The 20,393-nt window shown below is 36.7% G+C and overlaps 1 pseudogene; it reads left to right on the top strand.

The window, feature by feature from the left end:
- Positions 1–1,112: 1,112 nt before the first annotated feature.
- LOC101977818 (olfactory receptor 2B11-like) lies at positions 1,113–2,050 on the top strand (annotated as a pseudogene).
- Positions 2,051–20,393: the final 18,343 nt, after the last annotated feature.

Raw genomic sequence — 20,393 nt, 5'->3', positions numbered from 1 at the left:
AAAATATATTTATAACTATAAACAATCAATTGATCACTGATAATTGTCTGAACTCTTACATTGCTGTTGCAATGTATTATCCTGTTGGATAGTAAACTCACTTTATAATGAAAATCTCTACCCCAAAGCATATACCAAATAACCTTTAGTTTAAAAGGCCATATTATCAAGGTTATAACAATATTTTTTACAAGAAAATGGTACATGCAAAAAGAAATTCTTAAACAATTGAAACCCAGGAGGTAGATTCACTATTCAATTTATAGTAGTTCAGGAAAAAAATGCTAAAAGTGTTTGAACTTTCTCAGTTCTTCTCAGAGCTAAGAAGTAGCTCTTTCAGCCCAAACTCTTATTCTTATCTTTGGAAATAATATGATTTATGGACTATCTAGTTTGGTTGGATAAGAATATATTGATAATTTCCATAGGTTCAGGTTTTCTCCTCCTTCCACAATGACTACAACTTCAATGCTTTTAAGCTTTTCAATATTTCTTTAATGTCTCTCAGAAGTATGCCTGAAAATAAAGTATTCTAGCACCCCATGCCACACCTAGTCTATCAGACACCTGGGTAGGGGAAGCCATAATGTAAACAAACTCTTCTGCTGATTTACATGCGAGTATAAGTTTTTGTGTTTTAGAGGTTTATACACAGTTGCTTCAACTTTTTATTTATTCCTCATTGTAACTTAAAGAAATAGCTAGTTTGGGGGGCTGGGGTGTAGCTCAGTGGTAGAGCACTTGCCTAGCATGTGTGAAGCCCTGGGTTTAATCCCCAGCACCACATAAAACTAAATAAACAAAATAAAGGTATTGTGTCCATCTACAACTAAAAATAGAAAAAAAAGAGAAATAGCTAATTTGGCTTATTATAACAAAGTGGAAGTTCAGTGTCAGAATGATTACCAAACATGCTGAAGGTAACTGCTTTTTATTTATATTGTCATGAAGGGAATTTGGTCAACCTGATGCCAGACAATTTATGTTAATTTTGCACAAGTTTTATATTACATCTATGCTTTCTGAAGTTCAAGGCATAATTATGTTCTTATCATTCTTAATTACTCAACTTTTTTTTTCAAATTTCTTACTGTAGGAAAATTAAGAAGAGAATGGTTCTAATTAATGAAAGCTACCCTAAAGAATTCATCCTAGTAGGCTTTGCTGATTATCCTTGGCTAGAACTTCCTCTATTTGTTATTGTTTTTATAATATACTCCATGGGTATGATGGGAAACATTTCCATCATTCTGGTGTCCAAGTTAGACCCGCGTCTCCAAAGTCCCATGTATTTCTTCCTCACCAACCTCTCCTTTCTGGACATCTGCTTAACCACAAGCATTGTGCCTCAGATGCTGTTTAACCTGGGAAGCTCTAAGAAGACCATCAGCTACGTGGGGTGTGCAGTTCAGGTTTATTTTTTCAGCACAGTGGGAGCCACAGAATGTCTTCTTCTGGCTCTTATGTCTTTTGATCGCTATGTGGCCATCTGCGACCTCTGCACTACACCCTCATCATGAATCAGCGCATCTGTATCCTATTAGTGTCCATTGTGTGGATGAGTGGAATTACTTATGGTGCTTTTGAGATCGGTCTAACATTACAGTTGCCATTGTGTGGCATCAATAAACTGGATCACTTTTTCTGTGAGATTCCAGTTCTGATAAAGACTGCCTGTGGGGAAAAGGAGGCTAATGAGCTCTCCCTCTCTGTGGTGTGCATTTTTATAGTAGCTATTCCTCTGTGTTTAATTCTTGCTTCCTATGCTAATATCGGACGTGCCATACTTAAGATTAAATCTTCTGAAGGAAGGAAAAAGGCCTTTGGGACATGTTCCTCTCATCTTATTGTAGTTTTCTTATTTTATGGCCCAGTCATTAGCATGTACCTTCAGCCACCCTCTTCCATCTCAAGGGACCAGCCCAAGTTCATGGCACTCTTCTATGCAGTAGTGATTCCTACACTCAACCCCTTCATCTACACACTGAGGAATAAGGATGCAAAAGGTGCATTAAGTAAGCTGGTAAGGAGCATTTTAACTTCCAAATGAAGCTGGGAGACACAAAATAAATTATTTAAAGATTAGAATTAGTTTATGGGTGCCGGGGGGTGACGAATAACTTCTGTAGATTGATACAGCAGGAATGGAAGCCGTTTATTGTAGGACAACAGAGCTATTTATACATTTTGCACAGCTTATCTTAATTAGCATAAACTAGATACATCAGTCAACCAATAAGGAATCTCCACACTTAATGGCTCGCTTTTGTTACTTCTCAAACCACTCCCTCTGACATTTTGCCAGGCACCATCCAGACTTGTTTATGAACTCTACATTCCCCTGGCAAAATACCATGTGTTATTTTGACTTGTCTACAGACCTTAACATATGGGTTTCCTTGTTATGATGCTATATCATGCTCCATCTTGTTTTCAAAAATGGTAATATTTATAACATTCTTTGTAATCATGTAAATAAAAAATGAAAGTCAGTTAGTATGCACCTACATGGACACTCTAATTGTGGAAACATATTAAAATAGTTCTATTTTGGGAAATACAGAATATAATAGAAACTTTGTTTAGTAATTTTAAAATAACAATAAATTCTAACAAACTGATTAGATTATGATAACAATAGCATTGCAGCCATTCATCAATGAGCTTCCTATCAGTTCATCTGAAAAACATTTCATCATGCTTTGTGACATTTGCCCATGTGTGTGTGCACAACCTGGCTAGACTCCTTATTCTGTGTGAAACACTGTGTGCTTTCAAAAAATCATGACTCTCAAATATTTTTCAACCTCAGTTAAAGTTAATGCTATTGCTTCTGTGGAACTGAAGCTCTATGAAGATTTACCTATATTAAACATTCTTCAGACTCATTCTTGGAGAGCAGAACCATCATGATTGAGGAGAGATAGAATGTAGAGAGCCAAAATTATCTTGGGCTATTTTGTCCCTTTACCACTTTTTTTTCAAAATTGTATGTGACTTCACATCATCACCATTAGGTAAAACTTGGAAGGTATTGCTAACCTTAGCAGACCTCTATCTTTCACCAGCCTTAAAACTAAAAACAAACAAACAAACAAACAAACAAACCTCTAGATAACATCTGAAATCTGTAGAAAAGAGTTCCCTGCTTTTCTATAGCCTGAGTAGCAATGTCCCCACCAATGTATTTGGTAAATACATTGATTTTTTTTAAAAAAATATTTGTTGTTGTTGTTGTTGTTTAAAGTTTAGGATATAATTCAACTGAGATGTTGTTTTAAAAATTAAAACAGATCAGCTTTGTTTGATTGGGTCTTAACAGCATTGAACTCTGAAAAAATTTTAGTAACTTTAAATTTTGTCTAATTTCTGGCAGGTATTGACTTGTTGTCAGAAAAAAACTTTTCAATATTGTGCATGCACACTAAGCACTTAGGGAAATAAGTTAATAAGGAAATAAGTTTCTTTGATGTTAAATAATATCTTATGAAAGTGTTTAAAGATATTATTTATCTATTTTATACAAATGGTAAAATACTTTTGGGAAAATAATACTGAAAGATTTTTGTCAAACACAATATTATATAGAGACACTGGAAACAGTTGTTCCAAATTTTTTCTTAAGTTGTTCTCTGTCTTAGATGAATGTTGATTACTATCACCTAGCCCTGTAGAGGTTACTCATCACAGAAATGTGAATGTCATTCCAAATGCCAGGGCCTTCTAAAATTCTATACAAAAATCTGAAGATCAAGAATACTGAAAGAAGTGGTGGGGAAAAATCATAGAGATGTTTTATTTGGGCTGGACGGTTTCATATCTCCAAGATACATATGTTCAGTATATTATAGCACGAAGGGTGCTTTACTTATCTTTACATAAACTCTGTTGAAAGAAAGGAATATATTTTTATCTGAAGGTGAATATGTGTTGTACCCTTGATAGAAAGCATGACGACTCCTAAGATGGCTTTTGCAATGAGGATGATGAAATATATTTCTCATTGTCCCATGAAAATAGGACATTCCTGGAACAAATGCAAGACAGAAAATCATGTTAATAATTGAAAATTTGGGTATTGAAAAATAAAAGAAAAAATAATAAAAATTTTAAAACACAGAAACCCATTTAGGGAATTTATATCAGTAGAAGTCAAGATGTATTAGAACTGAATTTTTCCACATTAAAGATAAACTAACAGCTGCACAGGCTTATAACTGCAAAGTCAATTGTATACCCTATTCTAGAAGGAGGAATAAAATGAATATACATCAGGAATCTGACTCAACAAATGCCTTTATGATCAATATAATTTAATATCTTTCCAAACTTTTACACTCAGGTCACTAATGCCTTAGAGGAGTCCCAGAGAAGACTGGAGTGTGAGTATTGAGTGGAAAAGCTTTAGCTATGGTATAGTAAGGAAATATATGTCAGATTTGTTGGAAGAAAGGGTACTATATAAAAATATCAATAACTGATGATCTAATGTTTTATTAGAAGTAAATACTTTATTTTCAAATTATTATCAAGCAACAATATATATTTAGGATATGCACAATTTTTACCTGAACAGAAACATATATATAACACATAAATACAAGATGTAACTTCATTGAAGAATGAATATTCAATTAGCCATTTAATAATTTTCTCCAAAAGCATACAAATAGCATGTCCACAAAGCATTCTCTCTGTTTTCTACTATTATTTCCCTAACCAGCTTTCGTTTTTTCCTTGACACACTTGATCAACTGAAAAGTTAACATTAGTTTTTCAGTTGATCAAGTGTGTCAAGGAAAAAACAAACAAAGCTCATTCTTATAGATGCATACGTGGAATACAGTTATTTGGTCTTTATTTTTTTTAAGTTTGAAAAATTCTAGTGTAATTCTTTGCTTATTTTATTGGGGAACATTTATTGAAGTAAGGTAAGTAAAAAGACATTTGTTTATGAGCCATTCATTCTCAAACAAAGTAGGCATATATGTACATCATATTGCCTAATATTATAACTGAAATATGGAGTCCATTTCTCTTCAGTGAGCCTGTCCTAAACTTCAGAAATACCTAGGTCAGTGGCTTTGGGAATAATGGGATAACACTTTTACCCAGTCTCTCACGTTGAATAATATTAAAAGTATTTAAACATTACATAGAGTATTTCTAGCAGATACTTTATTTCCATGTATACAATACACGTGAACACAAAACGAAACTTCATTGGGTAGAGAATGAAATCATTTAAACAGCCATTTAAGAAACTAAAATCTAAACTTCTCTATTTTTATTTAGATGAACCTCAAAAAAAGTTTAAACATTTTTGGTTATATCAATATTTACCTATTGAACTTGAGGTCTCAGTTTCTTGTATATACTGAGATTTACTTATTTTTACACAGACAAAAAATTCATATAACTACTAAGGTTTTATTTTATTTCACATAATAACACTTCCTTTTCAGACAACACAGTACATACCTCCCTTAAAACCATCATCAAATCTCACACCAACCACAATATCTTAGCACTTCCATTTTCTTAACTCTTCTATGTATTTGCTTTAGTTGTCCCATTATGTCTCTTCCAGGTTATCACCTCTGTAAATTTCTTCTTAAGAAAAAAGTGAGCTATATACAACATATAATAAAAAAAAGCACTAAAATGCAAATATATGTTTGTGGAACAAGAAGGAAACTAACTATGTTGGCCTAAAGAAATAGTTATCTTCCAAGGGCATTTGTCAGAAACTAGAACAGGTAGTAGGATTATACAGGAATATAATACTTGCTGGGGGGAATAAAAAAATAAAGGGGATGTACTAGAAAGACAATTATCTTATTTGAAAAAACTGCCATGAGTTTGTGAATATTTTACACATTTTATTTGAAATATTCTCATCTTTTAAAAACCCTTCAAAGTAAGTATAAACCACCATTGTCAGTAATGAAGTAGAGCACAATGATTCTTGAATGTGTATAGTTTATGTTAGGACTGGAATTTGAGAGCCTTTTTCTTTTTCTTTTTTTGTTGTTATTTCCTTTACTTTTGAAATTAAAAATTAATGTTTCAATTGTGGTAAAGTGTGCAAAACATAACATTCAACATCTAACATTTTTGGGATGCACGTTTCACTGGTACTAAGTAGATTCTCATCATGGTAATAATGCAAGCATCACTACCATACTTCTCCAGAAATCTTTTGATATGCACAAACTAAAACTTTGTACCCATGGAAAAATAAATTCAGCCAGGTGGCGCATGCTTGAAATTCCTTGGCTCAGGAGGTAGAGGCAGATAGCTTCAGAACTTGTGGTCTTATTTGGTTTCTTAGTACCTTGCTGTCTCAAAATAAAAATAAAAAGTGCTGGGGATGTGGCTCAGTGGTTAAGCACCCCTGTGTTCAAACCTGGTACCAAAAAACAAAACAAATAAATTCACATACTTTCAACTCTAAATTGAAAGTTAGAAATTATCATTTTACCTTTTATTTCTATGAATTTGACTACATTAGGTAACTCATATAAGTGGAAGAATACAGTATTTGATTTAGTACATATTTAGCAAAACATCAAAATTCATCCAGGATATAGCTTGTGACAGAATTCCCAAACTTTTACTTATACATAAATTGTTTCCATTGAGATAATTGTTATTTATTTACTTACTTTAAATTGAATAATAATGTAGTATAATTTTATTATGTACAACATGGTCAACTCTAATAAATGCATTAATTACAAAAATGCAAGCTTCCTCCAGTATTTCCTATTTGAAAAGATGATGGAAATTTAAGATTATCCATCTCAAATAATGAACATTGAAAAATTTCAAGCTGAACATTACACATATGTAAAATTGAAAATGGCATATCTGTTGAACCACAACAAGAGACCCAAACAATGGTAATATAAAAGAATTTGAACTGCTGTAGTGAAAAACTCACAGTATTTTAAATATTGACATTATGTACAACCTTAAAGTTTTTTTTTAAATATTTATTTTTTAGTTGGACACAATATTTTTATTTTTATTTATTTTTAGATGGTGCTGAGGATCAAACCCAGGGCCTCACATGTGCTAGGCGAGCACTCTACCACTGAGCCACAAACCAAGCCAAGTACAACCTTAAATTTAAGACTTATTTAATAAAACATAAAGCAGATTAAATAGGAAAACAGTTACATTTGATTAATTACAGTAAAAATGTAATCTTTGAATACATTAAGTGCTAAAATTGCAAAATATATGGAAAATTATGAGAAATTGAAGTAGTTAGACACAATATTTTTATTTTCATTTATTTTTATGTGGTGCTGAAGATCGAACCTAGGGCCTCACATGTGGAGGCCCCTGAAATCCATATATTCACAGAGATTGGATTCTAACTGACCCTAAGGGATGGTGATCTAATTTCTCCACCAGCATATGTCACCTGAAAAAATTTTAAATTTCCATTCAGAGTTAAACACTATGCACCAGATGCTGAAACTTCCCATTTAGAAATTTGCATCAGCCCTACCCTGGGAGTACATCAATCTAGTCTGTCCAGATGAACCTCACATGGTCAATAAATCCTATTGCACATTAACTTATACTGGTGATAAGGGAAGCTGAGAGTTTATACAGACACCTTTAGTTCCAGATGGGTTTAACAATCCCCAAACTTAAGCAGTACACAACCAAAGAAAAAGTGGAAAAAGGACAGTAAGACATGAGCAGTGAACATTCATCCTTGTTAAGTTTTGACCATCTCAGAGATAATCCCTGTAATTATCAGGTGCCTCAAGATTTCAGCAAAGCCTTTATTCACCAGTGGAATCAGTTATTGCATGGGCACACTTTCTGGACAGAAAATGGCACTGATTTTAAGGAAATTGTGGGCTTATATGTGTGTCTAAGTTTTTGAGAAGTTTAATAGGATGTGGGCAAATGTTGCAAACATCTGGAACTTGTTTTTACTGAGCATGGTTTTTAATTAGGCAGTTTTTACAGGGCAGGAATGGAGGGTTCAGGGCTCATCTGACATCCTGGGGTAATTGTATTGACACAGGGACAATATTGATGGGTAGTTTCATTGACACTCAGGGAATTTATTTCAGAAAGGAACCCTCCTCCCAGGGACTGCTATCTTGGACTGATGGTTACCTCCCTTCTGGGGCTTGTTCTGTCACTGGGAAATGATTGATTGAAAGGATCAAAATTTGGGCTTTTCTCTCCCTCCCTCCTTCCAGGTTACACATTTTCTTAGAGGGTTTATCAATTTCATTCCCAACTCTGAAAGGATAAAATGAATTGAGGGTGATAATATTGGATCTGGCTACTTTTACTGAGAAGGGGTGATATAGGAGGACCCCTTCTTTCAGAAGAGAACATGGGGATCCTGGTGGTTAGAAAAGGATCCTGGTGTTTGGTGCTTAAGAGGGATATATGTGGGAGGAGGCTTGAGGCTCAGGTGAAGTCCTCCTTTGGTGATCTCAGACTGTCAGGCTGGGAGTACAGGAGGAGCATGTTTTGATGTATTCTGAGAGGCAGTTTGAATTGCACAGATCATCTCCCTAGAAAACTGTTTCTGTACAAAATTAAAAATAGGGAGAAGACAGTTTATTGTAAGAGAAAGTGAAAATTAACTGATTTGCTAGTGCTAAAAAAACAATGTTAGCAGGCAATATAGTCAGGGACTCTATTTTTCGTAATCAAGGCCATTATGACTCAATCAAACTTAGGGTGCATTTTACATGATTTCATAATTTGGGTCCTTTATAGCACAGAAAGCATAATTAACTTTGAAATCATACTTTCCTGATGGTTTAATTATCTCCATCCTGCTTGATGGACTATGTAAAACAAGAACAGAGATAAGATTAACTGTATATTTATAGCTAGTAACCCAGATATATGTCTAGAAAAGTAATTAAAAGGGTTAAGAGAAGAAATCCTTTCATCTAAACTGCCTCAAGTCCCTTCATTATCAAAAGTATGCATTTTTGCATTAACTGTGGCCAGAACCTAAGATTGTAATTTTGAGACATCCAAAGAAGCAATATGCAAAGCATCAAGTCCCATTAAGTAATTACATACATTGTGCCATTGAATCTCAGTATCATTATACGGAACTCTAGTACACAAAATTGGGTAATGTTATAATGGCATTGAGATCTATGAGTCCACCATAAATCATGTACTTGTTTTCCTAGCCAAATAATAGAAACTTTTAGTTGTTGAACTTTGCTCAAAAATTCTGGATCAACATCTACTTCACTTTGCCAGGTCTCAGCATAATTATGGAATTGTGGAAGGTAATGAGTAGTTTAGACATGCTGATGCAATGTTATTGCTGCAGTGGAGGCAGAGGTGATGATGTCAGTCAAAAAAAACAATACCAGCTCTCAGTCACCAGATGAAACATTTAGCAAGGTGTTTCAGATGCTGCAATAATTCCTGCATGAATGCTACTGAAGGGGTCTCCTGCCATGTTTCCTTTAATTTTACAGGGGGCCAGGTGGCTACTGGCCTTTTCAGAATCCTAACAATTTGTTCTGGATTTTGCCATGCTTTGATAGCATACAGTTCTCACATTTGACAAAATAGATACTTTGCAAGGGTTTATATTGTACTTGAATGGGTCCAGATAATAAAACATAGGAATTTAATACACATGCTGTGAGGTAGAATTCCTTATGAAAGGAAATGTTAAGACAAGATAACATTTTTCAACTTTTTATATTGAAAATTACCATTCCAGATTCGAATAGTCTCCTGAGTCAGACCTATTTTCCATCAGTGTCCTGAATTGGCCCCAAATCCATTCTCATGGCTGGCATTGATAATCCTCTCTTAGACCAGTACATAGTGGAATTGGAATTTTAAAAAGTCCTATAAACATAAGAAAATTTTCACCCCAAATCTCTAGATTTAGCATCAATCAGTGAGGATCCCAATCTATAATTGTTTTCCTGCAATAGAAAGATTCTGAGGGTGGGGTGTAACACATTCAGATTATCACAATAATTTATGTGAAAGATCCCAGTGTCTGTTCTAAGAACATAGGGGTCTGCTTAGTGGATAATTAACATTAACTTCCTGTCATGCAGGTGAGCCTTTGCCAGTGAGAAAAATAAGCCTGGTTTCTTGATTCTGTTTTTTCAGTGACATGAATAAGCCATTTTTTTTGAGGTTCAGTGTGATAACAATATGAGTTATTGAGAGAAATGCAAAGTGGGGAGGACAATCTTGAATAGTTAAACAAAAACTGTTGGGAGGACCTAGTAATCAAAAAAGGATGCAGCAAGAAAGTGGTGAAATTAAAATAGATTGAAGGTATATGGGGGCTGTCAAACCATGTTACGTGGTGAACAATGGCAGGCTATGGAATGTGGGCCCAATAAATCTCTGTGCCATTAGCCATGCTCACAGTTATGCATATTATAAAGACCAGCATGAGGAATCTGTTTACAAGAATAATAAATTGACCCATTTTCTGTTTACAGAAATAATAAATTGACCCATTTTCCTAAATCTAGTTATTTTTGTTGTTTTCTTAACCTGTCCCCATGGGATATGCCTTCCAAGCTCAAGACATTAACAATTTCACCTGCAAAGAAAAAATTCTCACTGAATAAATCAGCTGCTTCTTGTCTCCACTATTTCAGCGTGGCTGTTTGTGAAGTAGAAGATGATAAATAGAAAACACAAAGAGAAGAAAGAAATTTGGGTGGGGGTCAAGTCAACAAATTTCCCTTGAAGCCAGAGGTCTCAAATGAGATCAAATGTTTGAAGAGGAGACAGATGAAGGGTGTGTGTGTGTGTGTGTGTGTGTGTGTGTGTGTGTGTGTGTGTGTGTATAAATATGGTGAATTTGAATCATCTGTGAGTGCTGTTAAGAAAAGGTAGAAGGGTCTCTGAGAAGGTGATATTAAGATTCCTGGGTATGAGGGTCAGCAGTTTCCTTGTGAATGGCTGGGAGGTGGATAATTTGTAGATGGGTGGGACCTGTAAGAACAGATTGATAAAATCCATCAGCAGGAATAAGTTTTAAATGGCTTAAATGGATCCAGAAGGGGTGGTATTCTAATTTGGCTGTGGTGGAAGTGGTCAGAATCACCTTAAAAGGGCCCACCAATTTTTCTTGTAAAGGGGCTACAGGTTGGGAAGGGGAGAGATAAACTAATTTCCTTATGGAAGTAGGAGGGACCCCTGAAGATTGGGGCTGGGGAAGATGGGTGTGGGCATATTTCCAGAGGGCAGCACCGAAGTGAGCTAGGAGGGGTTTTAGCACATCAGGAGAAATGTTAGGTAATTGATGTTGAATGATGGGGGGATGATGGGTGGAGCAAACAGAAGTTCAAAGATGCTGATCATAAGAGGCTTTTTGAGCAGTGCTTGGGGATTAAAAGAAGGGCCAAAGGGAGGAGCTTAATCCAATCTAAGTGAGTGTCTATAGATAATTTGGTTAAGATTGCCTTTAAAGTCCTATTTGTCCTTTCAACCTTTTCTGAGGACTATGGTTGATAGGGAATGTGGAAGTTCCATTTTATATTTAAAATATTAGCCAATTCTTAGGTGGTAGAGAAAGGAAACTTGGAACCATTATTGGACTGGAGGGAGGCAGGTAAAACAAAGTGGGGAATTATTTCTTGGAACAATAGGGCTGCAACTATAGAAACCCTCTTATTTTTAATTGTAAAGGCTTTGACCCATTCAGTAAAGGTGTCTACCAAGACTAAAAGATATTTAGTTTTTTTTACAGGGGGCAAGTGAATGAAGTCAAATTGCCAGTCCATGGAAGGAAGGACTCCCCTAGCTTGGTGTATGGGAAATGGGGGTGGCCTCACATTGGAGTCAGTGGTAACCTTGAGACAAATGGTGCAGAATTGAGAAATTTTTGGAGATTCTGTAAATTTGTAGAGGACAGGTTTAGTGAATTCTTTAGAAATATGTGGAGGGAGAGAATTGGGGTGAAATAAGCCATGTAAGTAAGATAATACGGCATTAGTTTCATTAGGGGGAAGCTGGAGCTTAGTAGGCATAGAATATAAAACTAAATTAGGAGTTTGTGATGACTGGGAAAAGGCAATCTGTTTTGCATTTCAATCTGCTTTACTGTTTCCTAGGAAAATGTACTGACCATTGGTCTGATGTCCTTTACAATGCAAGACTGCCACCTTGTGGGGTAAAAGATCAGCTTTAAGCAATTTTTTTAAAAAATGTAATTAGCATTAAGAATGGTCTTCCTGCCTGAGTAAAGAAAAAACAAAAACCCTTTCTCTCCAGTTCAAGATGTTACTGTGAATTGTTGTAAGTGTATTTAGAATCAGTAAAAATATCAATTATTTTTTTCTTAGCTAATTATAAAGCTCAAGTCAGGTTGATTAATTCTGCCTGTTGTGAAGTGGTGTCTGGAGGTAAAGAGGATGCCTCAATGATTTAGGTGAGGATCAAAGGAGAAGCTGCAGTAACTTTTCCTTAAATTATAGCATAACCTGTGAAGTAAGGGGACTGTTTCTGGGAACTTCCATCTATAAACCAGTGTGGGGAGTCAGAGAGTGGCTGATAAGTTGTATGTGAAAAGGGGTTCATTACAAAATCAAGGGTGTCAGGACAAGAGTGAGAAATCACAGGGGCAGAAGGATTTTTTGTCACTGGCTAGGTTTGATGAGGAGTCTTGCTGGAAGGTATTCAGGGGGTTCAGGAGTTGCACATTCAGTAATTAAACTCTAGTTGAGGGAAGGGAGGTAAATAAATGGTGACTGAGAAGATCTGGGAAGGAGTGTGTGGTAAGAAGGAGTGTGTGGTAATTGGTTGATATAATGACAATTTTTTGGCCTCAGGGATCAGGAGAGCTTCTGTCCCTAAAACCTTGAGGCTTTGGGGTCAGCCTTGATAAAATAAGTCTGAGTGTTTGAATAGGAACGCAATGGGGTGTAAGGGGGTATTCCCTGACTTCTGGTAAAGGCTTGTCCATGTTCTGAGTGTAGTGACAGAAAGAAAGGCTTATTAAGGTTTGGTAAATAAAGAGTTGAGAGGAGAATTCTGGAGACTAGAAATAGTATGGGAAAAATGACAGGGAGATGAAAAGGCATCTGAAATGTTCCCCTTGGAAACCTCATAGAGAGATTTGGCTCTAAGGGAGAATTTTGGTATCCCAATGCAGCAATAGTTAAAAAGACCTAGGAGGGAAATTGAAATGGGCATTGTAGGGGAGAGTTGACTGGCAGAGAGGACACATTACCCATGTAAGAAGGAGGGAAGAGGACATAGAGGAGAAGGAAACTGATTTATTATTGGCAAAGGGGGCATCCCCACTAGAGCCAAAAAATCAGGAGTGCCTAAGTGGCAGGTTCCAGCTGCAGAGATTGGTCATCACCGAATCCTGACAGTTGAAGCTCTCATCCTGGATGGAGCCATAGCTGGGGGAGACCTTGGCCAAGGCTTTTTGGGACCCCCTCCTGGAGAGGTTGGATACTCCCCGGGCTGGAAAGAGGGGAGAGGCAGGGCAAGAGAGAGGAAGGGTAAGCATCTCTCTAGCAGTCGAGTCTTAAAGGTGAGAGGACTCTAGGACTTTAGGAATCTGCCCAAGGAAGGAGTCCCTGAGGGCCACTGTAGTCTTAAAGGCTGTGATGGGGTGTGATCTCTCCTCCAGACTGGGCATCAGAGGTTTGCTGGAAGATCACGGTCAAAGCCCCTGTGTAGCCCATCTGAAGTTGGAGACCCGATAGGGGAATTCACTTACTGAAGAGCCAGTATTGTGTGAGTAGCAGCAGCGCTTGAAAGAGTGGATGAGGATGGCAAGCCTTGAGAGAGGGGGGCCCTCAAGCAGCGAGACATTCCCCATTCTGGGCTTTGGCACCAATAAAAGAACAATCAAAGCCCACTGTTGGAGAAAAATGCCCATTTATTGAGGAACAGCTCTGCATATTTATAGAGACATGGGTGGTTTGACAGTTGGCATGGGGTACTTTCTGATTGGTGGGTAAGGATCAGGTGAGCCAGCAGGGCTAGTCTGATTGGTGGGTAATGATCATGTGAGCCAGCAGGGCTCACCATTGGATGGCAGGATCATGTGAGCCAGCAAGGCTCACCACTGGACAGCTCTTCTTGGGGGATGGGGAAGTTAGTCTTTAGAGCCAGGGCAACTCCCAACAGAAATCATGTCCCATTTTACGAAGGGTAGCAGAATATCCTTTAAGTCTTGGTGTCTCTCTTTGGGTATTATGCAGGATGTTGAGGTTAATAGAATGCAAAAATATTGCACCTGAGGGGAGCAGAACTGGGCCTTATATTGAGAAACCCAGTACCCCCAGAAGGCCAGGAGTTAAGGAGGGCAGTAGTGTGATGTGTGGAATATTCTAGTGAAGGGCTACAGAGCACAAGATCATCTACATACTGTATAGGTGGCTAAGGGATAAATTTAAGGTGGCCAGGTTGTGTTGGAGAGCTTGGCCAAAGAAGTGGGGACTCCCTCAGAAGCCTTATAGGAGAACAGTCCAGATGAGCTGCTGAGAATAATTAGTATCTGAGTCAGTCCAGGTAAAGCAAAAAGTGTGAGTGAGGCAGGAAGAAGGGGAATAGTAAAAAATAATAATAATAATAATTTTTCAGGTCCAACATTGAGAAATGTGTGGTGGAGACTGAGATATGATATAAAACAGGATATGTTGTGGCAATGGCCTCAGTGACTTTTCTGAGCTTCAGTACTAGCTGGAATTGCCATTGGATTTTTTTTTGTTATTGTTTACTCTGAGAATGGTGGAGTTATGAGGAGAGTGGGCTGGTATGAGCAGTTTGGCCTGTAATAAATGAAGGATGATGGGTTTTATGCCTCTGAGGGTTAAGGGAGTAAAGGGATATTTGGGAAAGGTGAGTAGGGTGAGTGGGTTTTTATTTAGTTGAATATGAACTGAGGAATGATATTTAGCTATTTTAAGTTGAGAGGTATCCCAGACTATGGGGTTAATCCCAGCCATAAAATAACACTCAGGAGGCATAGGGGGTGAGGGGACAAGATCCAGGCCAGAATGTATTAAGAAGATGGTAGTGGACTTTAAAGGAGGAATAATGATTGAGACTTTAATTTGTGGAGGAGATCCTAACCCAGTAGGGGGACAGGGCAACTTGGGATCATGAGAAGGATCCAAATGTGCAAAAAGGGGAATGTCCTTAGTGGGACATTCCCATAATAGGAGTATCTGCCTTAAAAGTGGGGCCATGCCATTGAGTAAAAATGAATAGTCTTGCCCTAGTATCAACCACAAATGAAATTGTGTTATGATCCCTGTAACCTCGGGCTCCTCAGAATTACCACCAGAGGTGGTAAGGGTAGTTGAACCTAGGCCCTCTCATTCTCACAACTCAATGAGTGAGACTTGGGAAGTGGGAAGCTGCACCAAGGGGAGGGTTGTCCTTCTCTGGGGACAGTCCACCTTCCAATATGCTTATTGCCCACAGTTGTGAAAGGGTTTGGTAGGGGACTTTGGGTTAAGGCAGCCTCTTGCCCAGTGTCCAGTCTGCCCATATCAGAAGCAGGTCCTGGGAAGTGGATTAGGGGGTCTAGTGGAACCACAAATCATAGGGTCATTTTTAGGGCTCTGGATAGCTGAGGCCAAAAGCTGATATTTAGCTTTAAGATGGTTATATCTCATTGGCATCATCTTCCATGCTGTTAGAAAGTTTCAAAACAGTGTCTAAAAGCTGTTGTTTGGAGATGGGGTTGTGGCCCAATGGTAAAGCACTTGCTTAGCATGTGTGAAGTACTGGGTTTATTTCTAAGCACTGCATACAGATAAATAAAGGTCCATTGACACCTCAAAAATATTTTTGAAAAAGCTGTTGTTGGGGGTCTTGGAGCCTTTTTCTAAGTAAGTTTTTTTTTTATGAATATCAGGTGCAACCACTGATAGTTAAAATGGAAAAAGAGAATACCACCAGGACTATTCAGGTCTGGGTTTGTATATTTGGTAGCAGCCTCAGAAAGCGGGGCCAAAAAGAGGGTAGGGTTTTCATCAGTTTCTTGGTTAATTTCCTTTACCTTCTCCCAATTAACCTGAGTATGAGATTTTTTGCCATTCTTTTAAGGAGACAAGTAATCCTTCTAACCCCAGTATCTTGAGGCTGATATGTCCAATCAGATTCAGCTGTGGGAATGGAAGCTTCTGCTTCAGGGTAAATATGGGGTTTTTGTCTCTGTAGAAGGTCAGCATGTGCTTTAGTCACCTGACAAATATGGATGCATTCATCAGGGGTCAGGGTGGAAGTTAATATGTAGTACATGTCTGCCCAAGTAAAGTGGTAAGCTTGAGTCAGGTGGATAAAATCCTTCCTATACTTAGTAGGCTTTTCAGAAAATGAGCCTAATTTGCCTTCTATATGGAACACATCTCTCATGTGGGGACATGGAGTGGACTGTCTCTTCAGTCCCTGCCACCTCTTAGAGAAGGAACAGGTGTTTTGCTAGGAAAGTTTTAAGTCATGTATGGGGAAGGGATGGCAAAGTAGAGGGGAAACGTAAATGTGAGATCTGAGGAGGAAGATCCAATGGGGGAGCAGTGGGGCTTTCGGGAGACTGTGGGACCCCAAAATCTGTAAGGAGGGGGAACATTTGCTATTTCTGGGGCCTCACAGCTATAAGTCTGTGAGGATTAATTATAAAGAAGGACAAGGCTGACATAATGAGGGCTTTGAGCTGAGGAAAATGAAATCCTGGAGATAAGCTATCTCAGACCACTTGCCATTCTTAGGAGGTAAGTTTTTAAATCTTGGAGATTTTATTGATCAAAGGTCCCATACTTTTGGGCCATTGGTGTAAATCATTTAATTTATATTTAAATATAGTTATATTTAAATATAAACCAAGTGCTGAGCCTAATGAGGCGTTTGATTTTGAGGTTAGTTTGGGCATAATGGACTGAGTAATTCCCAAGTTAGAGTTGCTTGACTGGAGTATCAGTTGGAGATTAGATCATCCCCCCAAATCTTCCTGATACTAGACTAGATGGTTCCACTGGAGAATAGGTAGAATGTCTTCACCCCAATCTCAATGGTGGGGGAACCCCCTGGGGTCCCAGGGTGCCAAAAGGTGATGTTTTGGGGCAGGGTGTCTATCCACTGGAGAATAAATGGGAAGGCAGTTTTTGGATATAGGAACAAAATGGCAAGGAGGTCTCTGAACCAGAGGTCTGCAGAAGGGAGAGATTGGAGAGAAGATGGCAAGGATGTGGGAAGGGGGTGAGAAGGGGGATGCTTTCAGCACCAATAAAGGATTTGATACAAATCTTTTCTCCATTTATGTAGCATAAAGCCACAAAAATCTAGCCCAAATTTGAGATTGATAACGGGTTGCCGACTGGCATCTGAGAGCGAAATTGGACTTACAAAGTGTATCTTTCTGTAGGATGGGAGACAGTCAATTTGGGGATTCAGCTGTAGATGTGTGAGTAGTGGCTGGGGGTGCCCCTAAACTCAGAGAACCATAAGGAATGCTAGATGCTCAATGGTCATTTCCCAGGTCTCATTGGATATTTAACTTGACTCTGAGGAAAAGAAGTGGGTATGGGGGAAAAGAAAAGGGCAAATATTACTTCACTCCAGTTTCCTGGTCAGGGAACCAAAATTTAGGCCCCAAAATAACTGAAGTGGGTGCAGACCTTACGAATTCAGCAAAGCCAAAATCAATGAGATTAAAACAAAAAATTCAAAAAAATTAACAAAACAAAAAGTTGATTCTTTACTAAGGTTTTGTCAATTTTATTTATTTATCAAAGTTAAAAAGAAAAAATACCTCAAATTATTAAAATTCATGAAGAGAAAGAAAACATTACCATGGACACTATCAAAATAGAGATGATAATTAGAAACTATTTTGAAAATTTATACTCTAGTAAAATAGAAATGTCTGAAGACATTGACAGATTTCTAAAGGCATATGACCTAACCTAACCAAATTGAATAAGGAGGACATAGAAAATTTAAACAGATAATTTTTAAAAATAAGAATGGTATTTTTTTTCTTTAAATATCTTTATTTATTTTTATGTGGTGCTGAGGATCAAACTTGGTGCCCCACATGTGAGAGGCAAGGGCTCTGCCACTGAGCCACAACTCCAGCACTAAATAGATCAATTTTAAACAATGAAGTTGAAGATGCCATCAAAATCATAAAAACAAAGAAAAGTCTAGGACCAGGAGGATTCTCAGCTGGGTTTTACCAGACTTTGAACAAAGAACTAAAACCAGTTCTCAAATTATTCTATGAAACAGAAAAGGAGGGAATTCTTCTAAACTCATTCTATGAAGCTAGTATCACCCTGATAACAAAACTAAACAAAGACACATCAAGGAAAAATAACTTCACACCAAAAACTCTGGTGCATAGGTTTATGCATGTTGACTCATTAATTTTATATGATAGTACAAAGGATACCTTGGAGAGTTTAATGAAACAGAATATGAAAATAATGTCTTATACCACTAATATTATAATCTCACAACCCTTGCCACAAAAGGAAAGAAATAGTACTTCATATTTTTGTCAAAGATATGCTGTCTTTAACTCCTCAACTTTCCCCCATCCTACAGAAAGCTGTGGAATTTATGAAATGCACATCACCACTAAAGCAAATAACAATATAAGTTAAAATCTCTATTACCTTATTTACTTTTTCTCCAAAGGCTCCTTTACTCAACTAATAAAATTTGTTATTATCAATATAACATTCAACTGCAAAACAAACAAATATGGATGTCCTAAAAATGTCAAATAATTGTTGAATCTGAGTAAGTCTTTGGGCCTATACTGTTATATTGATTTTTCTCCTGATGGAGAAATGTACAGTTATGTACACTTACAAAATATATTTATAACTATATATAATCAATTGATCACTGATATTTGTCTTATATTGAAATAATATAATAAGTTCACTTTTAAATGGAAAATTGCTATGAAAGCATGTATTAAAAAACCTTATATTTTTCTATCCCAAACTACACTTCAGTTTTGTAAACATTAATTATAGATTTAATCTTTAAGAACATACTTTCTAATTAATTACATCTAACTTCAAGTTAAATAATATCAGTATGCCTTGAGGAAAATTATTAAATTTGTATTTAAAACTTTGTTCCTGTCTTTCCTCTTAAATGTAATTTAGCCTGTGAATGGTGATTGCCCATAGTCATTTAATTTCTCTGGATGTTTTCCTAAAGGTATCAGAGAAAGTGTGACTAATCAACTTCATTTACTCAGAAATATATTTGAGATTTTAAAATTTATCTTTAGATTCCCAAGTATTTTATTTTTTTGAGGCTATTGTAAGTGGGGTAGTTTTTCTCATTTTCTTCTCAGAGGATTTGTCGCTGATATACAGAAATGCTTTTAATTCATGGGTGTTGATTTTATATCCTGCTACTTTGCTGAATTCATTTACTAGTTCTAGAAGTTTTCTGGTGGAGCTTTTTGGGTCTTCTAGGTATAGAATCATATCATCAGCAAATAGTGCTAATTTAAGTTCTTCTTTTCCTATACATATTTCTTTAATTTCTTTCATCTATATAATTGCTCTGGCCAGTATTTCAAGAACTTTGTTGAATAGAAGTGGTGAAAGAGGGCATCACTGCCTTGTTCCAGTTTTTAAAAGGAATGCCTTTAATTTTTTTTTTTTTCATTTAGAATGATTAGCCTGGGGCTTGGTGTAGATAGCCTTTATGATATTGGAGATATGTTCTGGTTATTCCTAGTTTTTCTAGTAGTTTGAACATGAAAGGATGCTATATTTTGTCAAATGCTTTTTCTGAATCTATTGAGATGATCATATTATTCTTATCTTTGAGTCTATTGATGTGATAAATAACAGTTATTGATTTCCTTATGTTGAACCAATCTTGCATCCCTGGGATGAATCCCATTTGATCATGGTGCACAATCTTTTTGATATGTTTTTGTATTTAATTTGCTAGAATTTTATTGAGATTTTTGCACCTATGTTCATTAGAAATATTGGTTTAAAGTTTTCTTTCTTTGAAGTGTCTTTGCCTGGTTTTGGGATCAGGAATAAGTTTGGAAGTGCTGCCTCTTTTTCTATTTCTTGAAATAAATTATAAAACTCAGCTGTGTACCCAACTGGCCCTGGGATTTTCTTGGTTAGCGAGCTTCTGTTGGCATCTTCTATTCTCTCACTTGATATTGGTCTGTTTAAATTGTGTATATCTTCCTGACTCAATCTGGGCAAATCGTATGACTTAAGAAATTTGTCAATGCCTTCAATGTCTTCTATTTTATTGGAGTATAAGTTTTGAAAAATAATTTCTAATTATACTCTATATTTCTGTAGTGTCTATTGTGATATTACCTTTTTCATCATGTATGCTGGTAATTTGAGTTTTCTCTCTCCTTCTCT

This window comes from Ictidomys tridecemlineatus, chromosome 8 (genome assembly GCF_052094955.1).
Source record: "Ictidomys tridecemlineatus isolate mIctTri1 chromosome 8, mIctTri1.hap1, whole genome shotgun sequence".
Taxonomy (NCBI): Eukaryota; Metazoa; Chordata; class Mammalia; order Rodentia; family Sciuridae; genus Ictidomys; species Ictidomys tridecemlineatus.
The sequence above is the reverse complement of the archived record's forward strand: the minus strand, read 5'-3'. Positions and strand labels throughout refer to the sequence as shown.